Genomic DNA, 10,905 nt, shown 5'->3' with positions numbered 1-10,905 from the left:
GAGAAAACCGTATTTCAAAAAGGCACATTCACCACAATGTTCGTTGCAGCACTATTTACAATAGCCAGGTAATGGAAGCAACCTAAATGCCCACAGACAGATGAATGGATAAAGATGTGGTACATATATAAAATGGAATATGACTCGGCCATAAAAAGGAATGAAACTGGGTCATTTGTAGAGACATCGATGGATCGAGAGACTGTCATACAGAATGAAGTAAGTCAGAAAGAGGAAAACAAATATTGTCTATTAATGCATATATGTGGAGCCTAAAAATGGTACAGATGAACTGGTTTGCAGGGAAGAAATAGAGACACAGAGGTAGAGAACAAACGTATGGACACCAAGTGTGGGAAGCCATGGGGTGGTGGTGGTGGGATGATTTGGGAGTTTGGGATTGACCTGTATACATGTATATGCATAAAATACATAACTAATAATAACGTGCTGTATAAAAAAATAAATAAAATTTCAAAATTTTAAAAAATAAAATTTAAAAATAAAACAGAAAAAAGTTCTTCCCGTCACACAGATGTATTTACAGGAATGAATTATTTCCATGCTTATATCTATAAATACATAAAAGAGGAATAACATCTAACTTGAAACATAAAAGAAAAAAAAATGAACCCACGAGTTATACAGAGGAAAACCCTATCACGGCACTTGCTCCAGCGGTAAACAATTCTGAAATTGGTCAGAGGTGGGGAACCATCTCCCATACCGCCAGCCACCCACCCCCCACACAAGGAGCGTCCTCATTGAAAAGCTGGGGGACCATGCCGAGGCATCTGTGAGTAAACGTGAGCTGAGCCCCAGGCCAGCTGCTTCTGATCTGTTCCCACCCTTTCCAGGTAAAACACCTGAATATGTACAAGGGTTTGAAAGCCTAGAGGAAGGACAGTGGAGCCACACCAGCGACAGCACGCAGGCCAACTTGGTGCCTGCAGGCCAGCCAGCGTGGTCCTGGCCCCGGGCGCTCTTCCAGAAGCTTTCCAGTGCCCTGCCTGAGATACCCATCCTGTCCCGGACCCCACTGCTTTTTTCCTTCCTCACCTTTCTCCGGAGAGAAATTCCAGCGGAAGGTATGGGTGACACATCCTCTTCTTTACAGGCGGCAGCCTGGCAACTCCTGCAGAAAGGCCAGCAGAACCCCACTCACACCGGGCCACCCACAAAGCTGTGGCCCCTCACTCCCTCCCACCAGGAAAGCCCCGAGACTGCTGACGGGGCAGAGAATATGGAGTCAGGCACAGCTTCAGGGGCTATTGCTGCCTGGAGCTCTGTTTATATTGACCTCAACGAGGCACACCTGGGGAGGGCGGGCCGGCAGGGTAAGGCTGCCCAGGTCAGCTAATCCACAACCCTCAGGGAATCACATTGTTGAAAATGGACCCCGCTAAGGCAGAAGAGAAGCCAAGGGAAAAAAGGACGCAATGCCATTTGCAGCACCGTAGATGAGTCTAGAAGTAATCACGTGACTTGTAGTAAGTCAGAAAGTGAAAGACACATATCATATCATATCACTTATAGGTGTTACCTAAAAATGGATACCAGGGCAGATATTTCCACGGAGAAGGGCAATCACAGATTCATTAAACAAACTTATGGTTCACCAATAGAAAGGTGTGAGGATTGATTTCATTATGATATCTGGGTTAACAGACATATACAAACACAGGTGACATATATAATCACCAAAGACCTACAGAATATCAAGAGAGGACTACTCAACATTCTGTCATAACGTACATGGGAAAAGGATCCCAAGAAGAACAGTCATCTGTATATGTGTAAAAGAACCACATCTTCCACACCTACAACAAGCCAAACATTGTAGTCAAACTTGCTGTAATAAAAAATAAAAAATTAAATTAAAAACACGAACAAGAAATAGTGAGACAAACGTGAGGGGCTTTCTCCTGGCACATTCCATTCTAAACTCCAATCTAGAACACCACTTCCACTGAGGCTCTCTTGCCCTAGTAACCAGATTTGGTAAGGGTGAACTGCTGCCACCTTGTGGCCGTTTCACACAACAGCAGCTTTAATCCCAACGCTAATGGTCAGTTGATATTCAAAATCATTGCAGGCCTGTAAATGACACCTGCCCTGAAAACAAATCCTGGGGTCACATATCGACCAAAAATTTCAAAGGACGTCCATATTTCAAAACGACCGTTTCAAAAGGCATATTTTACGCACATTAGTGTTCTGCTTCTTTTCCTTTCTTTCCTTTTTTGTTAGAAAACACGGGAATGGAAAAAGGCATCCCACAGAATGGGCGAAAATCGTTGCAGACGAATCAATGGACAGAGGTTTAATCTCCAATATATATATACAGCTCATGCAGCTTAATATTAAAAAAAACAAACAACCCAAAAAAATGGGCAGAAGATCTAAAGAGACGTTTCTTCAAAGGAGACACAGAGATGGCCAAGACACACATGAAAAGCTGCTCAACAGCACTAATTATTAGAGAAATGCAAATCAAAACTACAATGAGGTATCACCTCACACCTGTTAGAATCGGCATCATCAGAAAATCTACAAACAACCAATTCTGGGGAGGGTGTGGACAAAAGGAGCCCTCTTCCACTATGGGTGGGAATGTAAATTGATACAGTCACTATGGAGAACAGTATGGAGTTTCCTTAAAAAAACTAGAAATAGAATTACCATCTGATCCAGCAATCCCACTTCTGGGCATATACCCAGAGAAAACCGTATTTCAAAAAGGCACATTCACCACAATGTTCGTTGCAGCACTATTTACAATAGCCAGGTAATGGAAGCAACCTAAATGCCCACAGACAGATGAATGGATAAAGATGTGGTACATATATAAAATGGAATATTACTCGGCCATAAAAAGGAATGAAACTGGGTCATTTGTAGAGACATCGATGGATCGAGAGACTGTCAAACAGAATGAAGTAAGTCAGAAAGAGGAAAACAAATATTGTATATTAATGCATATATGTGGAGCCTAAAAATGGTACAGATGAACTGGTTTGCAGGGAAGAAATAGAGACACAGAGGTAGAGAACAAACGTATGGACACCAAGTGTGGGAAGCCATGGGGTGGTGGTGGTGGGATGAGTTGGGAGTTTGGGATTGACCTGTATACATGTATATGCATAAAATACATAACTAATAATAACGTGCTGTATAAAAAAATAAATAAAATTTCAAAATTTTAAAAAATAAAATTTAAAAATAAAACAGAAAAAAGTTCTTCCAGTCACACAGATGTATTTATAGGAATGAATTATTTCCATGCTTATATCTATAAATACATAAAAGAGGAATAACATCTAACTTGAAACATAAAAGAAAAAAAAAGTGAACCCACGAGTTATACAGAGGAAAACCCTATCACGGCACTTGCTCCAGTGGTAAACAATTCTGAAATTGGTCAGAGGTGGGGAACCATCTCCCATACAGCCAGCAACCCAACACCCACGCAAGGAGCGTCCTCATTGCAAAGCTGGGGGACCGTGCCGAGGCATCTGTGAGAAAACGTGAGCTGAGCCCCAGGCCAGCTGCTGCTGAACTGTTCCCACCCTTTCCAGGTAAAACACCTGAATATGTACAAGGGCTTGAAAGCCTAGAGGAAGGACCGTGGAGCCACACCAGCGACAGCACGCAGGCCAACTTGGTGCCTGCAGGCCAGCCACCGTGGTCCTGGACCCTGGCGCTCTTCCAGAAGCTTTCCATTGCCCTGCCTCAGATACCCCTCCTGTCCCGGCCCCCACTGCTTTTTTCCTTCCTCACCTCTGTCCGGAGAGAAATTCCAGCGGAAGGTATGGGTGACACATCCTCTTCTTTACAGGCGGCAGCCTGGCAACTCCTGCAGAAAGGCCAGCAGAACCCCACTCACACCGGGCCACCCACAAAGAAGTGGCCCCTCACTCCCTCCCACCAGCACAGCCCCGAGACTGCTGACGGGGCAGAGAATATGCAGCCAGGCACAGCTTCAGGGGCTATTGCTGCCTGGAGCTCTGTTTATATTGACCTCAACGAGGCACACCTGGGGAGAGCGGGCCGGCAGGGTAAGGCTGCCCAGGTCAGCTAATCCACAACCCTCAGGGAATCACATTGTTGAAAATGGACCCCGCCAAGGCAGAAGAGAAGCCAAGGGAAAAAAGGACACAATGCCATTTGCAGCACCGTAGATGAGTCTAGAAGTAATCACGTGACTTGTAGTAAGTCAGAAAGTGAAAGACACATATCATATCATATCACTTATAGGTGTTACCTAAAAATGGATACCAGGGCAGATATTTCCACGGAGAAGGGCAATCACAGATTCATTAAACAAACTTATGGTTCACCAATGGAAAGGTGTGAGGATTGGTTTCATTACGATATCGGGGTTAACAGACATATACAAACACAGGTGACATATATAATCACCAAAGACCTACAGAATACCAAGAGAGGACTACTCAACATTCTGTCATAACGTACATGGGAAAAGGATCCCAAGAAGAACAGTCATCTGTATATGTGTAAAAGAACCACATCTTCCAGACCTACAACAAGCCAAACATTGTAATCAAACTTGCTGTAATAAAAAATAAAAACTTAAATTAAAAACACGAACAAGAAGTAGTGAGACAAACGTGAGGGGCTTTCTCCTGGTACATTCCATTCTAAACTCCAATCTAGAACACCACTTCCACTGAGGCTCTCTTGCCCTAGTAACCAGATTTGGTAAGGGTGAACTGCTGCCACCTTGTGGCCGTTTCACACAACAGCAGCTTTAATCCCAACGCTAATGGTCAGTTGATATTCAAAATCATTGCAGGCCTGTAAATGACACCTGCCCTGAAAACAAATCCTGGGGTCACATATCGACCAAAAATTTCAAAGGACGTCCATATTTCAAAATGACCGTTTCAAAAGGCATATTTTACGCACATTAGTGTTCTGCTTCTTTTCCTTTCTTTCCTTTTTTGTTAAAAAACACGGGAATGGAAAAAGGCATCCCTCAGAATGGGCGAAAATCGTTGCAGACGAATCAATGGACAGAGGTTTAATCTCCAATATATATAAACAGCTCATGCAGCTTAATATTAAAAAAACAAACAACCCAAAAAAATGGGCAGAAGATCTAAAGAGACGTTTCTTCAAAGGAGACACAGAGATGGCCAAGACGCACATGAAAAGCTGCTCAACAGCACTAATTATTAGAGAAATGCAAATCAAAACTACAATGAGGTATCACCTCACACCTGTTAGAATCGGCATCATCAGAAAATCTACAAACAACCAATTCTGGGGAGGGTGTGGACAAAAGGAGCCCTCTTCCACTATTGGTGGGAATGTAAATTGATACAGTCACTATGGAGAACAGTATGGAGTTTCCTTAAAAAAACTAGAAATAGAATTACCATCTGATCCAGCAATCCCACTTCTGGGCATATACCCAGAGAAAACCGTATTTCAAAAAGGCACATTCACCACAATGTTCGTTGCAGCACTATTTACAATAGCCAGGTAATGGAAGCAACCTAAATGCCCACAGACAGATGAATGGATAAAGATGTGGTACATATATAAAATGGAATATGACTCGGCCATAAAAAGGAATGAAACTGGGTCATTTGTAGAGACATCGATGGATCGAGAGACTGTCATACAGAATGAAGTAAGTCAGAAAGAGGAAAACAAATATTGTATATTAATGCATATATGTGGAGCCTAAAAATGGTACAGATGAACTGGTTTGCAGGGAAGAAATAGAGACACAGAGGTAGAGAACAAACGTATGGACACCAAGTGTGGGAAGCCATGGGGTGGTGGTGGTGGGATGAGTTGGGAGTTTGGGATTCACCTGTATACATGTATATGCATAAAATACATAACTAATAATAACGTGCTGTATAAAAAAATAAATAAAATTTCAAAATTTTAAAAAATAAAATTTAAAAATAAAACAGAAAAAAGTTCTTCCCATCACACAGATGTATTTATAGGAATGAATTATTTCATGCTTATATCTATAAATACATAAAAGAGGAATAACATCTAACTTGAAACATAAAAGAAAAAAAAATTGAACCCACGAGTTATACAGAGGAAAACCCTATCACGGCACTTGCTCCAGTGGTAAACAATTCTGAAATTGGTCAGAGGTGGGGAACCATCTCCCATACAGCCAGCAACCCAACCCCCACGCAAGGAGCGTCCTCATTGCAAAGCTGGGGGTCCGTGCCGAGGCATCTGTGAGTAAACGTGAGCTGAGCCCCAGGCCAGCTGCTGCTGAACTGTTCCCACCCTTTCCAGGTAAAACACCTGAATATGTACAAGGGCTTGAAAGCCTAGAGGAAGGACAGTGGAGCCACACCAGTGACAGCACGCAGGCCAACTTGGTGCCTGCAGGCCATCCAGCGTGGTCCTGGACCCTGGCGCTCTTCCAGAAGCTTTCCATTGCCCTGCCTGAGATACCCCTCCTGTCCCGGCCCCCACTGCTTTTTTCCTTCCTCACCTCTGTCCGGAGAGAAATTCCAGCGGAAGGTATGGGTGACACATCCTCTTCTTTACAGGCGGCAGCCTGGCAACTCCTGCAGAAAGGCCAGCAGAACCACACTCACACCGGGCCACCCACAAAGCTGTGGCCCCTCACTCCCTCCCACCAGCACAGCCCCGAGACTGCTGACGGGGCAGAGAATATGGAGTCAGGCACAGCTTCAGGGGCTATTGCTGCCTGGAGCTCTGTTTATATTGACCTCAACGAGGCACACCTGGGGAGGGCGGGCCGGCAGGGTAAGGCTGCCCAGGTCAGCTAATCCACAACCCTCAGGGAATCACATTGTTGAAAATGGACCCCGCTAAGGCAGAAGAGAAGCCAAGGGAAAAAAGGACACAATGCCATTTGCAGCACCGTAGATGAGTCTAGAAGTAATCACGTGACTTGTAGTAAGTCAGAAAGTGAAAGACACATATCATATCATATCACTTATAGGTGTTACCTAAAAATGGATACCAGGGCAGATATTTCCACGGAGAAGGGCAATCACAGATTCATTAAACAAACTTATGGTTCACCAATGGAAAGGTGTGAGGATTGGTTTCATTACGATATCGGGGTTAACAGACATATACAAACACAGGTGACATATATAATCACCAAAGACCTACAGAATACCAAGAGAGGACTACTCAACATTCTGTCATAACGTACATGGGAAAAGGATCCCAAGAAGAACAGTCATCTGTATATGTGTAAAAGAACCACATCTTCCACACCTACAACAAGCCAAACATTGTAATCAAACTTGCTGTAATAAAAAATAAAAACTTAAATTAAAAACACGAACAAGAAGTAGTGAGACAAACGTGAGGGGCTTTCTCCTGGTACATTCCATTCTAAACTCCAATCTAGAACACCACTTCCACTGAGGCTCTCTTGCCCTAGTAACCAGATTTGGTAAGGGTGAACTGCTGCCACCTTGTGGCCGTTTCACACAACAGCAGCTTTAATCCCAACGCTAATGGTCAGTTGATATTCAAAATCATTGCAGGCCTGTAAATGACACCTGCCCTGAAAACAAATCCTGGGGTCACATATCGACCAAAAATTTCAAAGGACGTCCATATTTCAAAACGACCGTTTCAAAACGCATATTTTACGCACATTAGTGTTCTGCTTCTTTTCCTTTCTTTCCTTTTTTGTTAAAAAACACGGGAATGGAAAAAGGCATCCCTCAGAATGGGCGAAAATCGTTGCAGACGAATCAATGGACACAGGTTTAATCTCCAATATATATAAACAGCTCATGCAGCTTAATATTAAAAAAACAAACAACCCAAAAAAAATGGGCAGAAGATCTAAAGAGACGTTTCTTCAAAGGAGACACAGAGATGGCCAAGACGCACATGAAAAGCTGCTCAACAGCACTAATTATTAGAGAAATGCAAATCAAAACTACAATGAGGTATCACCTCACACCTGTTAGAATCGGCATCATCAGAAAATCTACAAACAACCAATTCTGGGGAGGGTGTGGACAAAAGGAGCCCTCTTCCACTATTGGTGGGAATGTAAATTGATACAGTCACTATGGAGAACAGTATGGAGTTTCCTTAAAAAAACTAGAAATAGAATTACCATCTGATCCAGCAATCCCACTTCTGGGCATATACCCAGAGAAAACCGTATTTCAAAAAGGCACATTCACCACAATGTTCGTTGCAGCACTATTTACAATAGCCAGGTAATGGAAGCAACCTAAATGCCCACAGACAGATGAATGGATAAAGATGTGGTACATATATAAAATGGAATATGACTCGGCCATAAAAAGGAATGAAACTGGGTCATTTGTAGAGACATCGATGGATCGAGAGACTGTCATACAGAATGAAGTAAGTCAGAAAGAGGAAAACAAATATTGTATATTAATGCATATATGTGGAGCCTAAAAATGGTACAGATGAACTGGTTTGCAGGGAAGAAATAGAGACACAGAGGTAGAGAACAAACGTATGGACACCAAGTGTGGGAAGCCATGGGGTGGTGGTGGTGGGATGAGTTGGGAGTTTGGGATTCACCTGTATACATGTATATGCATAAAATACATAACTAATAATAACGTGCTGTATAAAAAAATAAATAAAATTTCAAAATTTTAAAAAATAAAATTTAAAAATAAAACAGAAAAAAGTTCTTCCCATCACACAGATGTATTTATAGGAATGAATTATTTCCATGCTTATATCTATAAATACATAAAAGAGGAATAACATCTAACTTGAAACATAAAAGAAAAAAAAATTGAACCCACGAGTTATACAGAGGAAAACCCTATCACGGCACTTGCTCCAGTGGTAAACAATTCTGAAATTGGTCAGAGGTGGGGAACCATCTCCCATACAGCCAGCAACCCAACACCCACGCAAGGAGCGTCCTCATTGCAAAGCTGGGGGACCGTGCCGAGGCATCTGTGAGTAAACGTGAGCTGAGCCCCAGGCCAGCTGCTGCTGAACTGTTCCCACCCTTTCCAGGTAAAACACCTGAATATGTACAAGGGCTTGAAAGCCTAGAGGAAGGACCGTGGAGCCACACCAGCGACAGCACGCAGGCCAACTTGGTGCCTGCAGGCCAGCCAGCGTGGTCCTGGACCCTGGCGCTCTTCCAGAAGCTTTCCATTGCCCTGCCTGAGATACCCCTCCTGTCCCGGCCCCCACTGCTTTTTTCCTTCCTCACCTCTGTCCGGAGAGAAATTCCAGTGGAAGGTATGGGTGACACATCCTCTTCTTTACAGGCGGCAGCCTGGCATCTCCTGCAGAAAGGCCAGCAGAACCACACTCACACCGGGCCACCCACAAAGCTGTGGCCCCTCACTCCCTCCCACCAGCACAGCCCCGAGACTGCTGACGGGGCAGAGAATATGGAGTCAGGCACAGCTTCAGGGGCTATTGCTGCCTGGAGCTCTGTTTATATTGACCACAACGAGGCACACCTGGGGAGGGCGGGCCGGAAGGGTAAGGTTGCCCAAGTCAGCTAATCCACAACCCTCAGGGAATCACATTGTTGAAAATGGACCCCGCTAAGGCAGAAGAGAAGCCAAGGGAAAAAAGGACACAATGCCATTTGCAGCACCGTAGATGAGTCTAGAAGTAATCACGTGACTTGTAGTAAGTCAGAAAGTGAAAGACACATATCATATCATATCACTTATAGGTGTTACCTAAAAATGGATACCAGGGCAGATATTTCCACGGAGAAGGGCAATCACAGATTCATTAAACAAACTTATGGTTCACCAATGGAAAGGTGTGAGGATTGGTTTCATTACGATATCGGGGTTAACAGACATATACAAACACAGGTGACATATATAATCACCAAAGACCTACAGAATACCAAGACAGGACTACTCAACATTCTGTCATAACGTACATGGGAAAAGGATCCGAAGAAGAACAGTCATCTGTATATGTGTAAAAGAACCACATCTTCCACACCTACAACAAGCCAAACATTGTAGTCAAACTTGCTGTAATAAAAAATAAAAAATTAAATTAAAAACACGAACAAGAAATAGTGAGACAAACGTGAGGGGCTTTCTCCTGGCACATTCCATTCTAAACTCCAATCTAGAACACCACTTCCACTGAGGCTCTCTTGCCCTAGTAACCAGATTTGGTAAGGGTGAACTGCTGCCACCTTGTGGCCGTTTCACACAACAGCAGCTTTAATCCCAACGCTAATGGTCAGTTGATATTCAAAATCATTGCAGGCCTGTAAATGACACCTGCCCTGAAAACAAATCCTGGGGTCACATATCGACCAAAAAATTCAAAGGACGTCCATATTTCAAAACGACCGTATCAAAAGGCATATTTTACGCACATTAGTGTTCTGCTTCTTTTCCTTTCTTTCCTTTTTTGTTATAAAACACGGGAATGGAAAAAGGCATCCCTCAGAATGGGCGAAAATCGTTGCAGACGAATCAATGGACAGAGGTTTAATCTCCAATATATATATACAGCTCATGCAGCTTAATATTAAAAAAACAAACAACCCAAAAAAATGGGCAGAAGATCTAAAGAGACGTTTCTTCAAAGGAGACACAGAGATGGCCAAGACGCACATGAAAAGCTGCTCAACAGCACTAATTATTAGAGAAATGCAAATCAAAACTACAATGAGGTATCACCTCACACCTGTTAGAATCGGCATCATCAGAAAATCTACAAACAACCAATTCTGGGGAGGGTGTGGACAAAAGGAGCCCTCTTCCACTATTGGTGGGAATGTAAATTGATACAGTCACTATGGAGAACAGTATGGAGTTTCCTTAAAAAAACTAGAAATAGAATTACCATCTGATCCAGCAATCCCACTTCTGGGCATATACCCAGAGAAAACCGTATTTCAAAAAGGCA

The 10,905-nt window shown here is 43.2% G+C and overlaps 1 long non-coding RNA gene across 1 annotated transcript in view; it reads left to right on the top strand.

Annotated features, from left to right (window-relative positions):
* Window positions 1-271: 271 nt before the first annotated feature.
* Window positions 272-10,905, top strand: part of LOC309814918 — a 460,101-nt gene continuing 449,467 nt past the window's right edge. The window contains exon 1 of the long non-coding RNA XR_014295775.1: window positions 272-392. This is a non-coding gene — a long non-coding RNA (uncharacterized lncRNA). The remainder of the gene's footprint in view (window positions 393-10,905) is intronic.

Source organism: Mesoplodon mirus (assembly GCF_964341445.2).
Source record: "Mesoplodon mirus genome assembly, chromosome: 13".
In the NCBI taxonomy this organism is placed as follows: Eukaryota; Metazoa; Chordata; class Mammalia; order Artiodactyla; family Ziphiidae; genus Mesoplodon; species Mesoplodon mirus.
This window is presented reverse-complemented; position numbering and strand designations above follow the sequence as displayed.